General features: G+C 36.0%; 1 pseudogene; it reads left to right on the top strand.

Annotated features, from left to right (window-relative positions):
* Positions 1-593: 593 nt before the first annotated feature.
* Positions 594-1,233, top strand: LOC102871025 (annotated as a pseudogene).
* Positions 1,234-19,361: the final 18,128 nt, after the last annotated feature.

The raw sequence follows: 19,361 nt of genomic DNA, 5'->3' as shown, positions 1-19,361 counted from the left end.
ACGTTTCAAGGATGGACTTGTCCATGGAGAAGGACAGCATGTTTTCAAGGATTGACAGGCAGCATGAAAGAGTTACACCCTGGGTTAGATAGATTGACGCAGTGACTGCGGCAGTGGGGGTAGTTATGTCAGAGACATACCTAGATAAACACATGAGCATGATAGGGCAGGAAGCAGAGCTGTTCATCATTGGCACAGTATGAGTTGTGGTCTACTTGATGGGACAAAACAATAGCAATATGCATTTGTCCTACAAATCACATTAACTCAGCATGGATATAATTGAAATCATAGAAATCGAAATAAAATTCTTTTTATTTTCTATCTTAGCAAACATACCGGCCATCGCAGAGATCTTCTAAGAACTAGATGTTTTTCTACCAATTTCCTTACTGTCTTTTTACTGTCTTTTACCAATATAGATAGATAATGCTATCATCATTTGTAGATAATGTACAAAAATATATTTTTAGGGGCAGGAGTGGGCCTTGGTGACAGGGAGGGAGATGATGTTGCTTGTCCCTAAGTGGTCTTCCTATGACCCATGCATGTTTCCTTTAATCTCTTGAGTGTCCATCCCCCTGCTCAGGCCCATGGAGCCTGAGGGAGACTCATCCGCTGTTCAAGGGTGCTGTTTACGCCATCCTCCCCGCTGGGGCATTGATATAAGGTACCACTTTGAGGATGTTGGCGGGGTCCATGGACAAGGGCTACACAAGTAGAGGCCATGCAGCCCCTACCTTTGGAGAACTTGGCCCTGGGGGTGCTGCTGTCAAGAAGCCTGGGTCCTTTCTGGCAAACAACTGGTAGCTAAGGACCACCAGTAGGTACAGGTAACAAAGGAGATGACGCTACACCAAGCCTTACTGCGGATGACCCAGTACCGGACCAATCTCCTGCTCACTTTCAACCAGCCGCAGTAAGGAAGGAGAACAGGTGGAAGGAAAAGTGGGTGATAGGGTCTCCAGGAGAATAGGTCTGGGTAGGGTCTTGAAGGAAGCGAGTGAGAGGGCTAGAGGTTTGGGGTCTCTGATAGTGAGGTAGTCTGGGGAACAGGAAGTGGAACTTCTAAACTGAGATGATCTCTTCCCTCCGTCTGTTCCCCCAAGCCCTGAGAACAGTTCAACTCTTGGCCCTGAAAATATTTCACCCCCGCCCTGGAGTCTGGGTGACTTTGAACAGCTGGTGACCAGTCTGACCCTTCATGATCCCAAAATCTTTGGTCCCCAGTAAAATGTGGAAGTAAGTGCCCAGTTGTGTAAGGGGAAAGAAGATTTGGATTGGGTTCCCCTCATTCTGTCCTTCTGTGTAAACATAGAACACCTCCACTCTGCAGAAATAAACTTGCTTTATAATAAATAAATGTTTTCCATTTATTTTTTATTTCACACTTATTTCATGGAGTAGGTAATCTTTCTTTGAAAATATTTGGTGAATCATGATGCATTTAGTATCAATATCTACTTGTTGTGTTGTTTATTGTCTTCGAGTGGAGTATGACTCGTAGAGACCCTATGTACAAAAGGCCTGAAGCCCCTCTACAACTATCGTCATTTATCGAAGTTCATAGAGTTTTCAGATGCATTTTGTTTAGGAAGTGGATGCCGCCTTCTTTGTGCCTCGTTTTCCCTTTGACCACAGTAAGTACCTAGTGTATTGCAAACACACAATGAAGTGTAAATCTTTTCTTAAACTCAATGAATTATGACATAAAAGATTTTGATCTTTTCTATAGTTCATAAAAAGTAATTAGGTACTAAGGAAGGAGGAACAATCAACAAAGGACAGAGTATAATGTTGTTAATAATGAATATTTGCATTATTTTCAAGGGGCATTTATATGTTTATGAGGAAGAACTCTAAAAGCAAAATACCATACAAGCAATAAATTTGCTTTCATTGAGGATGCAGTTTTAATACCTGTGCAAATATGACATTTAAAAAATTCTTAGATGATAAGAATTGCTAAAGGCATTAGATTATATTCAAAAATTCCACTTAACTAGAAAATAATATTAAAGAATGTGAATCTGTATGTGCTCTGATTGAATATGTATTTACATGGAGAAAATATGATCATGCTACTATCTTAATCTAAATTAAAAATATGTGCATAGGATTATGTGGTTATGCCATTAAGTTCATATTTTAACTGTAAAAATAATAGCTTAACCAAAAGCAAAATATTTTTATTTGATATATTGAGCCAAGTGCATTGCAATAACATGTTCAAGTCATTTGTTTCCCTTCTAGTTGAACTCACTTTGCATTGACCAAGAGAGATAACAACTGATTCATGATAAGTAAGTAACAATGGAGTTGTGCCCTGAATGTAATGCTGATCAAAATGTTTTTGGCTTCTTCAAAACTCTACATTTCTTGAGGAACTCATGTTGAAAAGCAAATCTGTCTCTAAGCAGAGAAGGAGCTCGAAAATCTTTCAATTCAGATCAGACTGAATGAAACCTTATGCTTCCACAAGGGAGCACTTTCGTTTTTCTGGATGACATTGTATCACGTTTTCTCTGCATTACCCATTAATGAATTCCCTGTACTATAAGTCAGATTATGCATTATTTGAATACCAAGTGCTTCTCATGCATAAAACTAGTATGGGGGAGGGAGAAAAACCGTTTTTACTGTGAATTCACCAAGCTACTTAAGTGGCTGTCAGGTGTCCCTAGTTCAACAAAATCTTTTCACCAAGTCCCCTGGGAAGTTCAGAACACTCCTTTGAAAATGAAAAATGTTTTTCTTCCTACTCCTACTGCATTTGTTTGAAGCTTACATCCAAGGCATTACTCAAAGAATGAATAATCTTGACAATTCTCAGGAGAACATCATCCTGATGCAAACTGAATATAATGTGAAAAGAATGGGGTCCCTTCATGTAAATAGTTTAGATAGAATTTTTAAAAGTTAAAAATAAAATAGAGTATTTTTCCCTCAAATTCTGTTTTTTTTATTTCATCAGTACACTGCCATTTTTAAAAGATGTATCAGACTGTTAGATTAATCCTTAACTATATTTTGTAAACATTATAAACCACATCACATTTCCACCTTACATTTTCATCTTCCTATCATTAAATTGTTTTATGAGACTTCATAAACTATACATAAAATGCTTGAAATTGACAACACTGGGAGGGGTTAGGATGATGTTTATACGAAGCAATAGAATATTACCAAACCACAAATAAAATACCTTAGATAAAAAATAGATTCTTAGCAATCTAATTCTCACATGAATTAAAATAATATAGGAATGATCTATTAATATTCAGTCACTAACTTCACTAAGGGTTTTTAAAATTATTTAATAGTATGACTTTTGCACTGAAACATGTAGAGGGAACATTTTGCAATACTTTTGGAAGTAAATAAATGTATGCTTTAACAATTATATGATCTAATATTGAATATATTCTTTAGTTAAAATAGTAAGAATGTCAAGCACTTCTTTAGCAAATTATTCCTTGACATTTTTGCCATGCGATTTAAGTTGACTACATACTGCATTCTCAGTCATTTTCTGTACACATTTCTTGCTATATATTTCATCTTAATTATGTTGTTGTTAGGTGCCATCTAGTTGAGCATGACTCATAGTGATGCTGTGAACGAAAGATCTGAACCCGGTTCTATAATACTTTGACATTCTCACGTTTCCTGACACACAAGAGCCCATTGCAACAGGCAATGTATCAATCTACCTGACTGAGTGCCTTCCTCTCCTTCACTGACCCTCCACTCTTCCCACCATTGCATTCTTCTCCAAGGAATAGTACCTCCTAGCAACATGTTCCAAGTATTATCTCATTCTTCTTCAAGAACTAGTACCTCCTAGTAACATATAACAAATATGTGAATGCTCCAAAGAACACTCTTGCTACATCCTCTCCAAGACATATCAATTTATTCCCTTGGCCATCCATGGGACATTCAGTTATCTTCTTCAATACCCAACCTCAGAGGCGTCAGTTCTTTTTATGCTATCCTTATTCATTTTCCAGCTCTCAGACACATAATGTCAGTAAGACATGATGGACCAGCTTTGACCATTCTGAATCAGATAATCATATGGTATACTATATGGGGAATAAAAACAGGAAAAATAATGTTGCATTCATAGTAAAAAAGTAAATTTCAAGTTATATCCTGAAATACATCCAGATGAACATAATGAACACACAGTAACATTATTATTATTCAAATATATGCTCCTACATCTAGAGCCAAAGGGGAAGAAATTGAAAAATTTTACCAAATTTTGTAGTCCAAAATTGACCAAACATGAAATTAGAATGCATTAGTTATAATTAATAACTGGAATGCAAAACTAGGAAACAGTGAAGAAGGAGCAGTAGTTGAAAATATGGGCTTGGTGATAGAAATGAAGCTGGGAATAGAATGATTGATTTTTATATTTACAATGATTTATTCATTGCAAATATCTTTTCTGAAAGAAACAGAAGATGATTTTACACATGGATTTGACCTCATGGGCTGCATAAGAATCAGACTGGCTACATTTGTAAAATAAATTATATTGGCAATCAAAACTAGGCCAGTGTCAGATCATCAATTACTCATGCAATTCAAATTGATGCCAAAGAAAATGAAAATAAATCCACAAGAACCAAGTTATGATCTTGAATCAATTCCATCTGAATTTCACAATAATCGTAAGAATAGGTTTGAAGCAATGAACACCAATGATTGAAGATCAGATGAGCTGTAGTATGATATCAAGAGTATCAATCCATAAAGAAAGCCAAAGGTTACTACAAAAAGAATGGAGAAAGAAAAAATAAAATGAACATTAGAAGTGACTCCAAGATTGCATTGGAGTGTCGAGAAGCCAAATCTAAAGGAAAACACATCAAAGTGAAAGAACTGAACAGACAATTTCAAGGGCAGCTTGGGAGGACAAAGCAAAGTAGTATAATGGAATGTGCAGAGAGCTGGAACTGGCGAATAAAGAGGGAAGAACTCTCTGAATTTTCCAAGCTGAAAGAACTAAAAATCAAATTTAAGCCTCATGTTGCAATATTGAAAGATGCTATGGGCAATATATTGAATGACTATGAATGCATCAAAAGAAGATGGAGGGAATACAGAGTCTTTATACCCAAATAAATTGACACCAAAAAATTTCAGGAGAAGAGTATTGAATGTACCATAGACTGCCAAGAAAACAAACAGATTCATCCTGGAGAGGGTTAAACCAGGTTACTCCTTGGAGGCAAGGATTCTGGGGCTTTGTCTGACATTCTTTGGACATGTTTTAAGGAGGGACAGGTCCTTAGAAAGGGACATCATGCTTGGGAGGGTGGAGGGACAGTGCAGAGAGGGTGGAGGGACAGCGCAGGCGGGGAAGACCGTCTATGAGGTGGATTGATTAAGTGACTGGGGTAATCGGGATGAGTGTGTCGGAGGCCGTGCGATTGGCAGAGTTTAGGGCTGTTGTACATAGGGTCGCTATGAGTCGCAAGTGACTCGACGGCACATAACAACAACAACAACAACAACATCATATAACAGGAATCAATGGTAATGAAGTAGAAAGTAGACATTGCATTGAAGGCATTGGCAAAAAATAAGGTACCAGGAATCGATGGAATACTGATTGAATTGTTTAATTTAGCAAATGCAGAGTTGGATACATTCATCAGTCTATTGCCAGAAAATTTGGAGGATGGCTGTCTAGTCATTGGGTTGGAATAAGTTTATATTTTTTTTCCCAGAAAGATAATTCAACTGAATGTGGAATTATGAACCTTAATGTAACATACTATATTTTATTTATACATTTACTTAAGTGTCCATATGCCATATCCTCAAGCATTCAAAAAAGATAGACTCTTTGTTCTAAAGCAATGGTAATAAAGATAGAAAAATAAGGATTTTATGGATATCCTAGGATTCAAAAGGGGTTTCCAAGACAACTTGATGTTTGAAAACAAAAAATACATAATTTATAATGAAGTTTTATTTTTTAATCATAGCTATTTTATTTTTTATTTACTTGATGGGCTTTTATAGTTCCACCACAATACTTGGATCTTTACAAAGCACTTCGGCTATTTAAAAAGATATTGACCAAAATTCAAAAAACTTGATTTCTAGTGCACAAATATTGTGAATTATTTTCGTGAAAATAATTTCTTTACCACCTTTATGATCATGAATTTAGATTCAGTAATCTTTAATATATTTTTAATATTCCTTGATGATATTTTTCTTTTAATTTTCTGCTTCAACCAACATTTGGCTAAAAATATGCTATGTATTAGAGACCTAAGGATAGAGGAATGAATAAGATAAATTTATGGTGTGTAGTTAAGTAAATGAGTCATTAAATGTGTAAACAAATCCATAAATAAGGTAATGGTGGTAAAATAAAACAAAATAATTTAATAGAGTTTGTAATTAGGAGGTTACTTTAGCAATGTTTATCAAATGACACTGAGGAAGTTATACTAGATCTGTGGACTGAACTGATGAGAAATAGTCATTCATGTGAAGATTTTAAGTAAAATAATCCAGGTTGAACAACCAACAAATTCTAATGACTGAATCAATGATAAGCTCACAATATTCAAAGAACAGGAAAGACAAATGACCAATATAGAATATGTCAAAAGTAACTATAAAAGGTAGAAAGAGCCAAAACGTATTGTAGTATGTTGTCATTGTGGTTGATAGCTTTTGAGTCGAGCTTAACTCATAGCAACCCTATGAAGAAAAGGCCTGAAGCCTTTATATAACTATCGTCATTTATCAAAGTTCATAGATTTTCCGGAGGCATGTTCTTTAGAAAGTGGATGCCACTCCTACAACTATAGGGTGAGGATTTTGAGATTTATTTTAATCTGAAGGCAAATCATTATAAGTGCTTTAAAGTGTTTGTGTGTGTGGGGGGGCGGAGTAATTCATGATAGTGCAGAATAAAGTGCAAATTAGTTAGACAATTATTAGAGTTTGGGCTAGAGCAATAAAAATGGTGATAGTAGGGAGTGATCTGATTTAGAATATTCTTAAGGTTAGAATGTGTGGAATTATCTACAGCACTGTTTGTAGAGTGTAACAGAAACAGGATTCAAGAACTTCCACAAATGAGAATTTCTTGAGAGTGGTTTCAGGTCTGAGATTCAGTAGATCAAGAAAGAACCAGTCACTTGTCAAAGAGTTATTTTCATTAGATTGAAAATTTTCCTTTAGATATGAGGTTTTTGTTTGTTTGATCTTTATTCCATTCTTTTCCTAATGTATGAGCAGATTTTATATTCTAATTCTTTTGACATAGGAAGGGGAGAAGGACCAAAAGCAGAAACACCTGCATGCAAAGACAAAGGTGGTTGTTGTTGTTAGGTACCATAGAGTCAAGTATGACCGATACCAATGTTATGACCCATAACAGATCTGAATCCTGTCCTATCCTGTATCATCCTCACACTTCCTGACACACTACAGCCTAACACACTTTGTCAATCTATCTGGCTGAAGGTCTTCCTGCTTTTCACCGACCCTCCACCTTTTCTAGTATGATGTCCCTTTCCAAGGAATAGCCTCTCCTAGCAATATGCTGAAGTTCATGAGGTGAAATATCATTATCTTTGCCTCCAAGGAGCACTCTGGCTGACTTTCTGCAAGACATATTTGTTTGTTCTTTTGGCATACATTTTGATATTCTATACTCTTCTCCAACACCACATCGCAAAAGTATCAATTATTCTTCTGCCATCCTTATTGATTTTACAGCTTTCAGGTATATAACAAGTGATCATAAAGATCATGGCTTGAATCAGATACACCTTAGTATTCAAACACATACATCATTGTTCCTCAATAATTTGGAGAAGTCCCTGACTTGTGTAATATGTTTCCTGATTTTCTGGCTGTTGGGACCAAATGTGTTGATTGTACATCCAAGTAAGAAAAGACAAAAGTACTCGTACTCATGCTCTTTTCATACTTTTAATAGAAACAGAATTGATTAGCAAGGTTAAGATCTAATACTGATTTGATTATTTGAATTAAGATCAATGAACAGGTTTCCTATTATTAAAAAATAGTATTAAGAATTGCATAAAGCTATGTGCAATATTGAATGAATGGAAATCCAAGTTCTCTATAAACGTTCATTAAAATCTCAATAAAAAAAAGATGTATAGCTTTGGAAACCCAATGGAAGGTTGTCATTATTTGAAATCAGCTTGATGGCAATAAATTATTTTTAAAGGGGACAAAAAAGAAAAGAATTACATAAAGCTTGAAATATTCCAAGAATCAGAACAGCCCAGAATATGAGGCACATTGCAAGGAGGACTGGGGAGGAGTGAGGGAGGTAATTTTGCACCAAAAAACTAATATTTTTTTCTTAAAATAAAAAAGTGAACCAGGACAGGGGAAAGGGGGGAAGAGAGGGTAAAATGTGCAACAATGAATGAATTTATTTTTTCTGTAACTTTCTGTTAAAAATAACAAGTAAAATATAAATATTCCTTTCAAAAATTAAATAAAAATTTTCAAGGATCCCTATATAAATTATGTGTACATGACCTCATTTAATTGTCACAATAACCATTTGAAACATGCATCCCTTTCATTCCAATTGTAAAGAAGACAATCACCAAGAGATAAATTAGCTGTTGAAATCCACATAGCTAGTATTAAAATTGTAATAAAACTCAGATAGTATTTTTCTTAACTACTGTGGCATAGAAATATATAACAAACTGGCATATATTTAAAGAGAACTTTTCCCCAGGAAGCTTATAAATGTGTTCTATTTCATATTAATAAGAATGTCATTTTTTTCTTAGTTGTGTGTACATATTAGTATGACTTTCAAAAACATATTTTGTTATTCTGTTAACCATAGTTCATAACCATAGGTTTTTGTAAAGTTTGTTACAACTTTTTGGGATTCATCCGTGAATTTATAAGTAAGGAATTGTTAAGAGGTCAGATTTGATTATTTCCATCTTTTCCATAAGAGATAACTTGGAAGAATCTGACCCGAAAAACAATGTATTAGAATTTTGTAAATAAACTACCATAAATTTTAAAAAATAAAAAGAGATAAGTGGAAGAACATCATTGATCTTACAATGAGTGTTAAGGAGATCCAGGTCAATACAGAAAAATCTGACAAAATTACTGCTTACGATTCTAAGTCATGTTCAATGTATCGGCTCCACTCTACTAACCCTCTGTAAACCAGCGTTGGTTGTTTCTTAGTGCCAGAAAGTGTGAAGTCAATTATTTAACACTTTGAAAACTCAGAGATTGTAATTGGGAGGAAATTCTCTACAATACTGATTTGTAGGAAAAACTTTTTTTGGTATCTTTCATTTTTACAAACACTTGACAGGCTTTCCTAACTAAAAGCTTTGAGGAGACAAATAAAAGCTAAGGGAGTTCAGGTGGCCAGAGGCTGTTAACCCAAGGGCTTTGCTTCTCTGGTGATTCCAAACCACCAGCAGCTATGAGAGAGAAAGGTGGACAATTTCACTTCTATGCAATTTACAACCTTGCAAATTCCAAAGAGAATCAGTTCTATTCTGTTGGAAAATATTTTTGTTATTATCATTTCATTTTCAACAATATTTTACAGAACATACACTAACCAAGAAGAAAAACAGAATAAAATACAAAACAAACCATTGTCATGGAGTTAATTCTGACTTGTAGTGGCCTTCTAGTACAGTGTAGAATTGGACCATAGGATTTCTTAGGCAAACAGATACATCTTACTCTGTGAAGTTTCTGTATGACTAATATTTTAATTAACAGCCTAGAGCTTACACTGCTCCATCAGTGCTCCTATATTTAACACACTAAACTATTATAAAATCTATTGTCATTGAGTCAATTCCTACTCACAGCAGACCTAGACGACAGAGGAGAACCATCATGCAGTACTCCCTAAGCTGCAGTTCTTACAGGAGCACCTTGTCACATAGTAGTTTTTTTGGTTTGGGTTTTTTTGTTTGTTTGTTTTTAGTTTTTCTTTCCTTTGAGCCACTGATAGAAAACAGCAAAGTTTTCAGTTTTCTATCAGTCTAGTGATTTTAATAACTGCATCAGCAGGGCTTATTTTGCCACACTATTTTTGTTATTGTTACTTTTAGGTGCCATTGAGTTGAGCAAGACTCATACCAACCCTATAAACAACAGATCTGAACCCTGCCCTATTTTGTGCCATTCTCACAATCTCTGACACACTCAAGGCCATTGCTGCAGTCATTGTATCCCTCCACCTGGTTGAAGGTCTTCCTCTTCTTTACCATCCCTCCATCTTTCTGAGTATGATGTCCCTCTCCAAGGAATAGCCAGTCACTCCTAGCAACATGCCCAACATGTGACATGAAGCTTTATCATGTTTATCTCCAACAAGCAAGCATTCTTACTGAACATTCTCCAAGACATATCTCTCTGTTCTTTTTACAGTCCATGGGATATTCAACACTCTTCTTGAGGACCACAGTTCAAAAGCATCAATTCTTCTACTACCTTTAAACATTGCCCAACTCTCAGATGCATGTCGAGTGACTGATAAAATATAGCATGAATCAGGTACACCTTAGCCCTCAAACTGATATCATTGCTTCTCAATAATTTGGAGAGGTCTCTGACTACAGACTTCCCCATGGAAATATATCTGCTTATATCCGGACTGCTGGTAACAAGTATATTGATTGCAGATCCAAGCAAGATGAAGTCAGGGAGGATTTTAAATCATCCTACACTTTATTTTCAATATATATGTAGAAGAGATCATTCAGAAGGCTAGACTTTAGGAGGAGGAATTTGGCATTAGGATTGGAGACTCATCAACAACCTGCATTAGGGCGATGAGACAACCTTGCTTGCTGAAACTGAGGACATGAAGCACTTCCAGCACAAGATCAAGGGCTGTAGCTTACTTTGTGAAGTGAAGCTCAATATCAAGAAAACAAAGATTCTCACCACTGGCCCATTTGCAGCTTCATGATAGCCAGAAAAGAGATTGAGGTTGTTAACAACTTTGGCTTGCTTGATTCCACCACAATCAACACTCTCGGCACCAGCAGGGGAAATCAAAAGACAAACTGCATTGAGAAAGTTAGCGATCAGTGACCTCTCTAGAGTACTACAGAGCAACAACGTCAGTCTGGAGACTAAGGTGTGCCCGAAACAGTTCATGGTCTTTGCAATTACTTCCTATGTATCAGAGAGCTAGACAATAACTAAGAATGATAGAAGAAGAATTGATGCCTTTGTGTTGTGGTGCTCGAAAAGAGTGTTGAACGTACCTTCAACTGCCAGGAGAACAAACAGATCTGTCCTGGAGAGAGTAAAATGAAGGAGCTCCCTAGAGGCAAGGATTTTGAAGCAACATAGCACATTCTTTGGGCATGTGGCCAGGAGACACCAGTCCTTGGAGGAGGGCGATGCTTGAAAGGGTGGAGAGACAACGCAGGAAAGAAAGATTCTGGATGAGATAGATTAACTCAGTGACTAGAGAAACGGGATTTGGTCTGGCAAGATAATGAGATGGCTCAGAATAGGGCATGGTTCAGAACTAGTAGACATAGGGTACTTAATGTTCAGGCAACTCAATGGCACATAAAAACAAACAAAAGGCTTCCTTTTACATTGGGTTTGTTATACTTCATTAGAAAAATTCAGTAACTACAATAAGCTTCAGAAATTTATTTAAAATGAAGAAAGCTCCATTTTGGCACTTTTCTGGGTTCCTCGTGGTTTTGGACTAAGCATTACAAATGGGCTACTGAATGATGTTCTCACATCTCCAGCCACTGAGAAAATGGTATTCTGTGCTGCTCACTTAGGTAGGATACTGGGTTATCAAATAATCAGTCAACCTCTGTGTCTGGAAGATCTTCCTTCAGGTTGATGTAATCAGAGATTTATTGTTCAGATTAGATGGTGATTTCATGCAATGTTTTGTTGTTCTTTTAGTGATAACTTTTTAATGGGCTGATTATTTGTCTGGTTTGGATAAAGGTGCTTATTTATGAATATTTTCCAAAGACCAGATAAAGAAAATTGCGTGTTTCAGACAACTCAATAAAAATGCACATGCATAAACAGATGAGCTACATCTCTAAAATGCTGCTACTGAGTCCTAGTTAAGTCTTTTCCTTTATCACCTTTAAAAATGTTTTCAAACATTGACAATCGTAAGAACTAGATATCTGAAATGTGCAGGCTTTCATGCAGCTGGTTAGGTAGGATAACGGGAGTTGTTAGCACAAACTCAGACACCTTAAGAGCTGTTTATAGACTTCTTTTCTTCTCTATTTTTATTAGTCACCTTGCAGCTCAGTATGAATGCGCATCTGTGTAAACTGGCAGCGTTCTGATGCTGTGTGAGAGACTGGAGTATGCATCTGAGCCCTAAGGATATTTGCAGCCTGGAGTTGGACTTTGGGAAAAATGAATGAATGATTTCTGTCCATTGTGAGAAGCTGAGTGGCCTGTTGTGCAAAGCATTAGACAGGGTCTGAGAGGTCACAGCCTTGCTATGTACTAGCTGTGTGACCTTGGGCAAAGCAATTAACTTCTCTGTGCCTCTGGCTCTCCATCTGTATAATGAGGACCATGATACTACCTTAAAAGGAAGGTGAAAAGATTAATGAGGCAATGTCTGCAAAACACATTAGGCTCCACGCAAGAGAGGTGTTTTATAATTACAAGCCATTATTACCGAATTTAAAAGACGGTAACATGGAACCATCCTTTTATCGTCACCTGTAGGAGTTATTTCAAATGAAGCAGTATCTGGTAGAATCTTAAAGCTGAATGAGTTATTTAAAATAATTGAATTTGGAAGATTTCTCTTAATTATATAAAATATCAGATTGTCCATACAATTGATCTGAGAATTAAGCCAATTCGTGTACATCACTAGAATGCAAATCATTGAATATTGAGCATCAGATGGCTTGAAATGTATTCGCCTGCCTAGATAGCACAGTCTAATTCATCGCAGGAAGATAGTTATCTGTTTGATTCTTAGAGCCTTAAAGATAGTTTTTCTATGTCCTCCCCTACTAATCTGCTCTAGATTTTATAAAACAGGCTTTCACATTTAACTAAATATTTCATGCTCAATTTAACTACATTTTTTCCCATTCTCAATGGAAAGAGAATAGTCATTTTACACATCACATTAACCTTGTATGTGCTTAAGCAGAGTTATTGAGTTGTATTTTTGTCTCAATGCTGACTAACTCTATCATTTTCATTATTCCTCAGAGGTTCATTTTTAGAAATATTGCCATCTTCTTTAAATCTTTGCGTTGTATTCAGTATTTCACTGTGCCTTCACTATCACAAGGACAAAATAGTGAAAAACTAAAATTTCTAGTTGTTTTGTCACCAAAGAAATGTGAAATTTAGATAAGTTACCAGATTATCCACTTGCTGGGTTTGTGTCCTTAGGTGTTGTAAAGTCAAGTACGACTCATTGTGAGCATGTCAATAACAGACCTGAACCCTATCCTATCCTGTGCCATCCTCATCGTATCTGGCACGTGTGAACCCACGGCTTTAGTCCCTGTGTCAATCCATTTCTTTGAGGGTCATCCTCTCTTTTGCTGACCCTCCATCTTTCCTTTTATGAGTCTTTGCCTAAGAAACAGCATCTCTCAGCATAATGACCAAAGTATGAGAGATGAAGCTTCACAATCTTTACCTCCAAAAATTATCCTGGCTGCACTTTCTGCAAGACACATCTGTTCTTTTGGAAGTCAATAGAATTTTCCATAATCTTCTCCAACATCACAACTTGAAGGTATCAATTTATCTTTTATAGTACTTACTCATTGTCCAGCTATCAAATGCATAACGTGATTGAAAATATCCTCTACTGAATAAGCTATACTTTCAGAATAAAATCAGGCTTGATGACCCAAGTCGGGCTGGAGATCAAGTAATTGAATTTTGTACACTCAATTATTTACTCAAATTAAATACATTGCTAAAACACCACAAAAGGTGAGTTTGCACATGGACCTCACCTGATGGATCACACAGGAGTCAGACTGACTGTATCTATGGAAAGACTTGTTGGAAAAGTTCAATATCAGCAATCAAAACCAGTCCAAGTGCTGTCTGTGAAACACATTATCAATTACTCATATAAATTAAGGTGAAGGAAATTAAAACAAGTCCATAGGAACCAAAATATGACTGTGAATCTAACCTACCTGAATTTTAAAATTATCTCAAGAAAATATTTGAGGCACTGAAGACCAGTGATCGAAGGCCAGAGGAGTTGTGTGATGACATCAAGGACATCATCCCTGAAGGGAGAAAAAGGTCATTACAAATATAGAAGATAGAAAAATCCCAAAACTGATGTCAGAAGAGACTATAAACATTGAATTAGAGCATCATGAAGCCAAGGGTAAGAGAAGAGATGTCAAAATGAAAGAGCTGAACAGAGTTGCTTAGTTTACTTAGGTTAAATGAAAACTAGGACTAACTGACAAAGTTTTATTCTGCTTTCTCATCCAACATTGTTGTAAGTTTCTTTATTTTCCTGATAATAGTTTATTTCACACCAACTAAGTGACCCATATCCTTCTTATGACTTGACCTATTTAATCTTCACAACAGTTCCCTTAAATATAATTACCTCATTTTGTTGACAATAGAATATATGCAAGATACATTGTGTTGTTATAACCTTGACCAGTGGAATCAGGTTTCTAATTAAACCAGACAATATACAGTATTTTTGTTGTGAAACACCATCAAGGCAAGTTGTAGTGACCTTATGAACAAGAATTCTAAAACCTATTTTATCCCGTACCATCCTGACAATCTCTGACACACGCAAGCCCAGAGCTGAAGTTACTGTGTCAGTGTACCTGATTGATGAACTTCCTTTCCTTCACTAACCCTTCACCCTTCCAAGCATGATGTCCTTCTCCAAGAAATAGCCTCTCCTAGAAACATGTCCAAAATATGTGAGATAAACACTGTTTTAGCAGGTTCTAGGTTCTGATTATGTTTATGGTTGATGTTTGTGTGGCATTTTTCCAGATAATACCGTTAGTATTAGAACTTTTTGAGTTGCAAAACATTCCCAAAATGTAAATTCCAACTACCATTCAAAAGTGTTTTGTTACGTTTTACTCTCAACAAATAATCTTTTATCAGAAATGTATGTTCTCCGTTGTCTCTTGCCTTCTGTTCTTACAGAACTATATAAACCATTATCAAGTGAAGTTCTTAGTGGGAAATTTGCTTTATTTGTTATTGTTGCTACGTGCTGTTGAGTTGGGTGTGATTCATAAAGATCCTAGTACAACAGACCAAAACCCTACCTGTTTGACTTTATATAGAGAGAAAGATATAGATAAGTCATAAGATATTTTGAAAAAGAAAAACTTTGTAAAATTCATCATCTAAATAACCTAATTAATCAATTTCTTTATTTGATAATTATTTCAGTGACTTGTTAGCATTGTTGTTGTTGTTATTTGTTTGTGATACTGTGCTAGAGTTATAGAGACTATAAAACTGGACAAGAACAATTTCATAGCACACATTGCACATTTTATCTCTGAATTGTCAATGATTCACAAAAGCTTTCACTATTTATATTGTTCTTAGGTGCCATCTGGTCAAGTATGACTCGTAGTGACCCTATGAACAAAAGATCTAAACCCTGTTCTATTCTGCGCCATATATGGCCCCCTTAATTTTGAATAAAATTGAGTTTTGAACAGCATCTAGCTAAATAAGAATGAAAGGCATGTACTAATCTGATTCTAATACAGCTTGAAGGAATGATGGCTACCATAAGGAAATGGGGAAAGGAAGTTAAGGTTTAGATATTGAGAATATTTCTATTTCTTCTGAAGTGTAGAAACAAAGTTTTCTATGAGAGAAGGAATTTAAGATGTGTCTTAAAGGATACTTTTGTTATGGTTTGTATGTACTGGTGAGTCATAACCAACTCATAGCTGACACTCTATCAGGTTTTCACAGGTAGAAGATCACACAGGAGATAATTGTTCATCTTTCTCCTGTGGAGAAATTGATGAATCTGAACTGTAAGTGCAACTCCTTAAAATTAAGCTACCTGAGTAGGACTTAAAGCAGAAAACAAACAAACAAACAAACAAACAAAAAACCAGGAAGAAATACTGGTATAGGTAAAGAGAATATGCAGGTAGAGGCAAAAATAATCTCATGTTTTCTTTGTCAAGATAATGTACTTGTCATATAAGTCTAAGTCAATTCAATTCACTTCTACAAATCCCTCATCCATACACTCAACTGCTGTCAAATCAGAACCCATTTATAACTGACCCTCCAGTGAATTGATTTTCAGAGACTGCTCATTTCATGGAAGGAAATTGCCCATCTTTCTTCCACAGAGTGGTTGCTGGATTCAAATACCCTTCCTTTAGGTTGGCTGCACAATTCCCAACTAAACAGCAACTACATTTTTCTATGGAGAAAAAGAAAACTGCTGTGCAGAGGTAACTTGTGGTTGCTGTGATGCTAAAGCCTGTGACACTCATGTTCCAAATGCGATAATGGTTACCCATGGCGGACAGTGTTGGGTGGAGCTTCCTGATTAAAACAAGCTTGGAAGCAGGAGTGGCATCCACTTGTGAAATGGTTTGCCTCCAGAAACTATGAACAGTGCTTAGGTCTTTCGTTCATAGGGTCGCAATGAATTGTCTACAACTTGATGGCACTTAACAACAACACAAAGAAGTTCTTGGCTAATAATAAAAAACCCTTATATTTGACAAAGGTCAATTTGACTCTTGAACTATGATTCCCTTATTATCATTATACTCCTCACTGAAAAAGTACTACACCTAGTTTGACAATGGGGAAGACATCAAATGGACAGGGAATTCAGTAAGCAGACAGAATCAGAGAACTCTTCAGTATCGATGCAGAAGGTTGTTCTGGAGTCATAGAGCCCGAAATGAGTAGCATCTCTCCATTTAGGATCTATGGAATTAGATTAATTTGATTTTGATTTACATCATGTGCAACCCTGGGCTTTTCACTGTCTCTCTTAAATGTGTGCCTTTAATATACATATATATATATGTGTGTGTGTGTATGCATATGTATATGTATATACTAGTTTATTTATAGAATTAGAGTGCATTGTTTTTGAAAACACATTCTTTCAATTTCCCTCACCTCCACCCATTTTCAATCAGTAAAACCTGATGATCATAGCTAGCTAAGAAGCAGAGATGCCTGAGCTCAGTTACTGATGATAATTACAGATGAGAGACCCTGTGCAATTTTTTAAGCTTTCTGAACCTTTTCTTATCTATGCAGTTGTGATAATGTTATTTATCTTTCATTATTTCATGAAGATTAAAAATAATACATGATAAAGCTTAATGAACATTCTGTCAAACAGTGATAATGATATTTTCTTTTTAGGATTATTTTGAGGATTAAAATAGACAAGGTAAGTGATGAGAGTGTTTTGTAACATAAACTTTTAATACTGAGTTATAAAATTATCCCACTACCAAAAAAACGTGTGTAAGAGTCTGTGGGTGTGTCTGTGTTAAAAAGCCTCTAGACACTATCTAATGCATTGTGGTTGTTTCATAAAAAATTAACTAAGAGACAATTCAACTCTGTAGTTAAATAATTACCAGAAATAAAAGAGTATAAAACGAAGCTGTCTTAGTCTTTTAAACATACGTATGTGAAACCCATTCATGTTTTTGTCATGAGGTTTATAGGAAAAAAGTTCATAATTTCCACAAAATTATTTAGTATTACTTCCACATTCATTCACATATGCAGTTCTGCCATATCACATGTAGCAATTAAAAAATTGTTGACTTCACATTTACCAGTATTCATTTCCCTTATCATTATATCATTGTATGTGACATCTAACTAAGGTTTAAAATTAAATTGTTGTGCTGTTCCATTGCTCAGATTCATCGCAACCCCATGCACAACAGAATTAAATCATGTTGGATTCTATACCCTCTTCACAGACTCAGCTGAGCTTAAGCCTATTGATGCAGATTGTATTGATTTCTCTCATTGAGGGTTGTCTTCTTTTCCCCTGGCCCTCTATTTTGCAAAGCAAGATCATCTTCTCTAGTGGTGTAGCACATGTGGAGTTGTGCTTCTTTTTTTTTTTATTTTTTTGGAGGTTTTTTTTTTTGGAGTTGTGCTTCTAACACAAAGTTTCAAATCCACAAATCTACTAGGAGAAAAAGGGAAAATTTCCTCTGTAAGATTTGCAGCCCTGGAAGTCTAGTGGAGAGTCAGCAGTGATTTGGTTCTGACATGGTTCAAAATCAGGAAAGGATGGTGTTAAGATGCATTTTGTCTACATATCTTTTCAATCTGCTTGTGGAACAAATCATCCAGGAGGCTCGATTTTATGAGGAGGAATGTGGTATCAGGATTGGAAGAAAGACTCACCAGCAAGCTGCACTATGACCCAGACTTGCTTGCTGAAACTGAGGACCAGAAGTGTTTACTGCAGAAGGTTAAGGACTGTAGTCTTTGCTATGATTGAAGCTCAACATCAAAAAGACAAAGATTCTCACCCCTGGGCCAATTGACAGCACTACCATCAATGGAGAGGAGATTGAGGTTGTTAATTATTTCAGGTTGCTTGGCTCCACAATCAACACTCTTGGCATGAGAAATCACGAGAGCATAAGACAAATTGTCAAATTGCACTGGGGGAGTACGCTGTCAGGGATCTCTCCAAAGTGCTAAAGAGCAATGATGAATGAAGTAATTCTAGAGACTAAGGTGTACCTTATCTCTCTGTCTCTGTCTCTTTCTTTCTCTCTGGTGGCCAACTGGAAAGAAGTTATACTACAATCACGAAGGTATGTAAGTGGTTTGAAGCTACTAGCTGCTTTGTGGAGAAGGATGGATAATCTTCTGTACAACTAATGGCCTCTGAAAATTTTCATTGAGAAAAATGAGAATCCCAGAACAGTTGATTGTGCTCATGTAAAACTTACACCTAGTCTAAGAGGCTGTTGTGTGAACAGAACAAGTGTACAGTATATGATTTTAAATCAAGAAAGACATACATCAATGTCATATCCTCTCTCCGTTCCTATTCAGTCTGCCTGCTGAAAAAATCATTCAAAAAGCTTGACTTTTGAAGAAGAGTGTGACATCAGGATTAGAATAAGACTCATCAACAACCTACATTATGCAGATGACACAGCCTTGTTTGCAGAAAGTGAGGAAGACTTGTAGCAGAAGATCCAAGACTACAGTCTTCCATATGGATTTCATGTAAATGTCAAGAAAACAAATATTCTCACCACTGGACCAAAAGACACCTATGATAG

This window comes from Elephantulus edwardii, unplaced genomic scaffold (genome assembly GCF_000299155.1).
Source record: "Elephantulus edwardii isolate Elephantulus edwardi_28Jun2011 unplaced genomic scaffold, EleEdw1.0 scaffold00023, whole genome shotgun sequence".
In the NCBI taxonomy this organism is placed as follows: Eukaryota; Metazoa; Chordata; class Mammalia; order Macroscelidea; family Macroscelididae; genus Elephantulus; species Elephantulus edwardii.
Note: the sequence above shows the minus strand (reverse complement) of the source record. Positions and strands in the feature narration are given on the sequence as shown.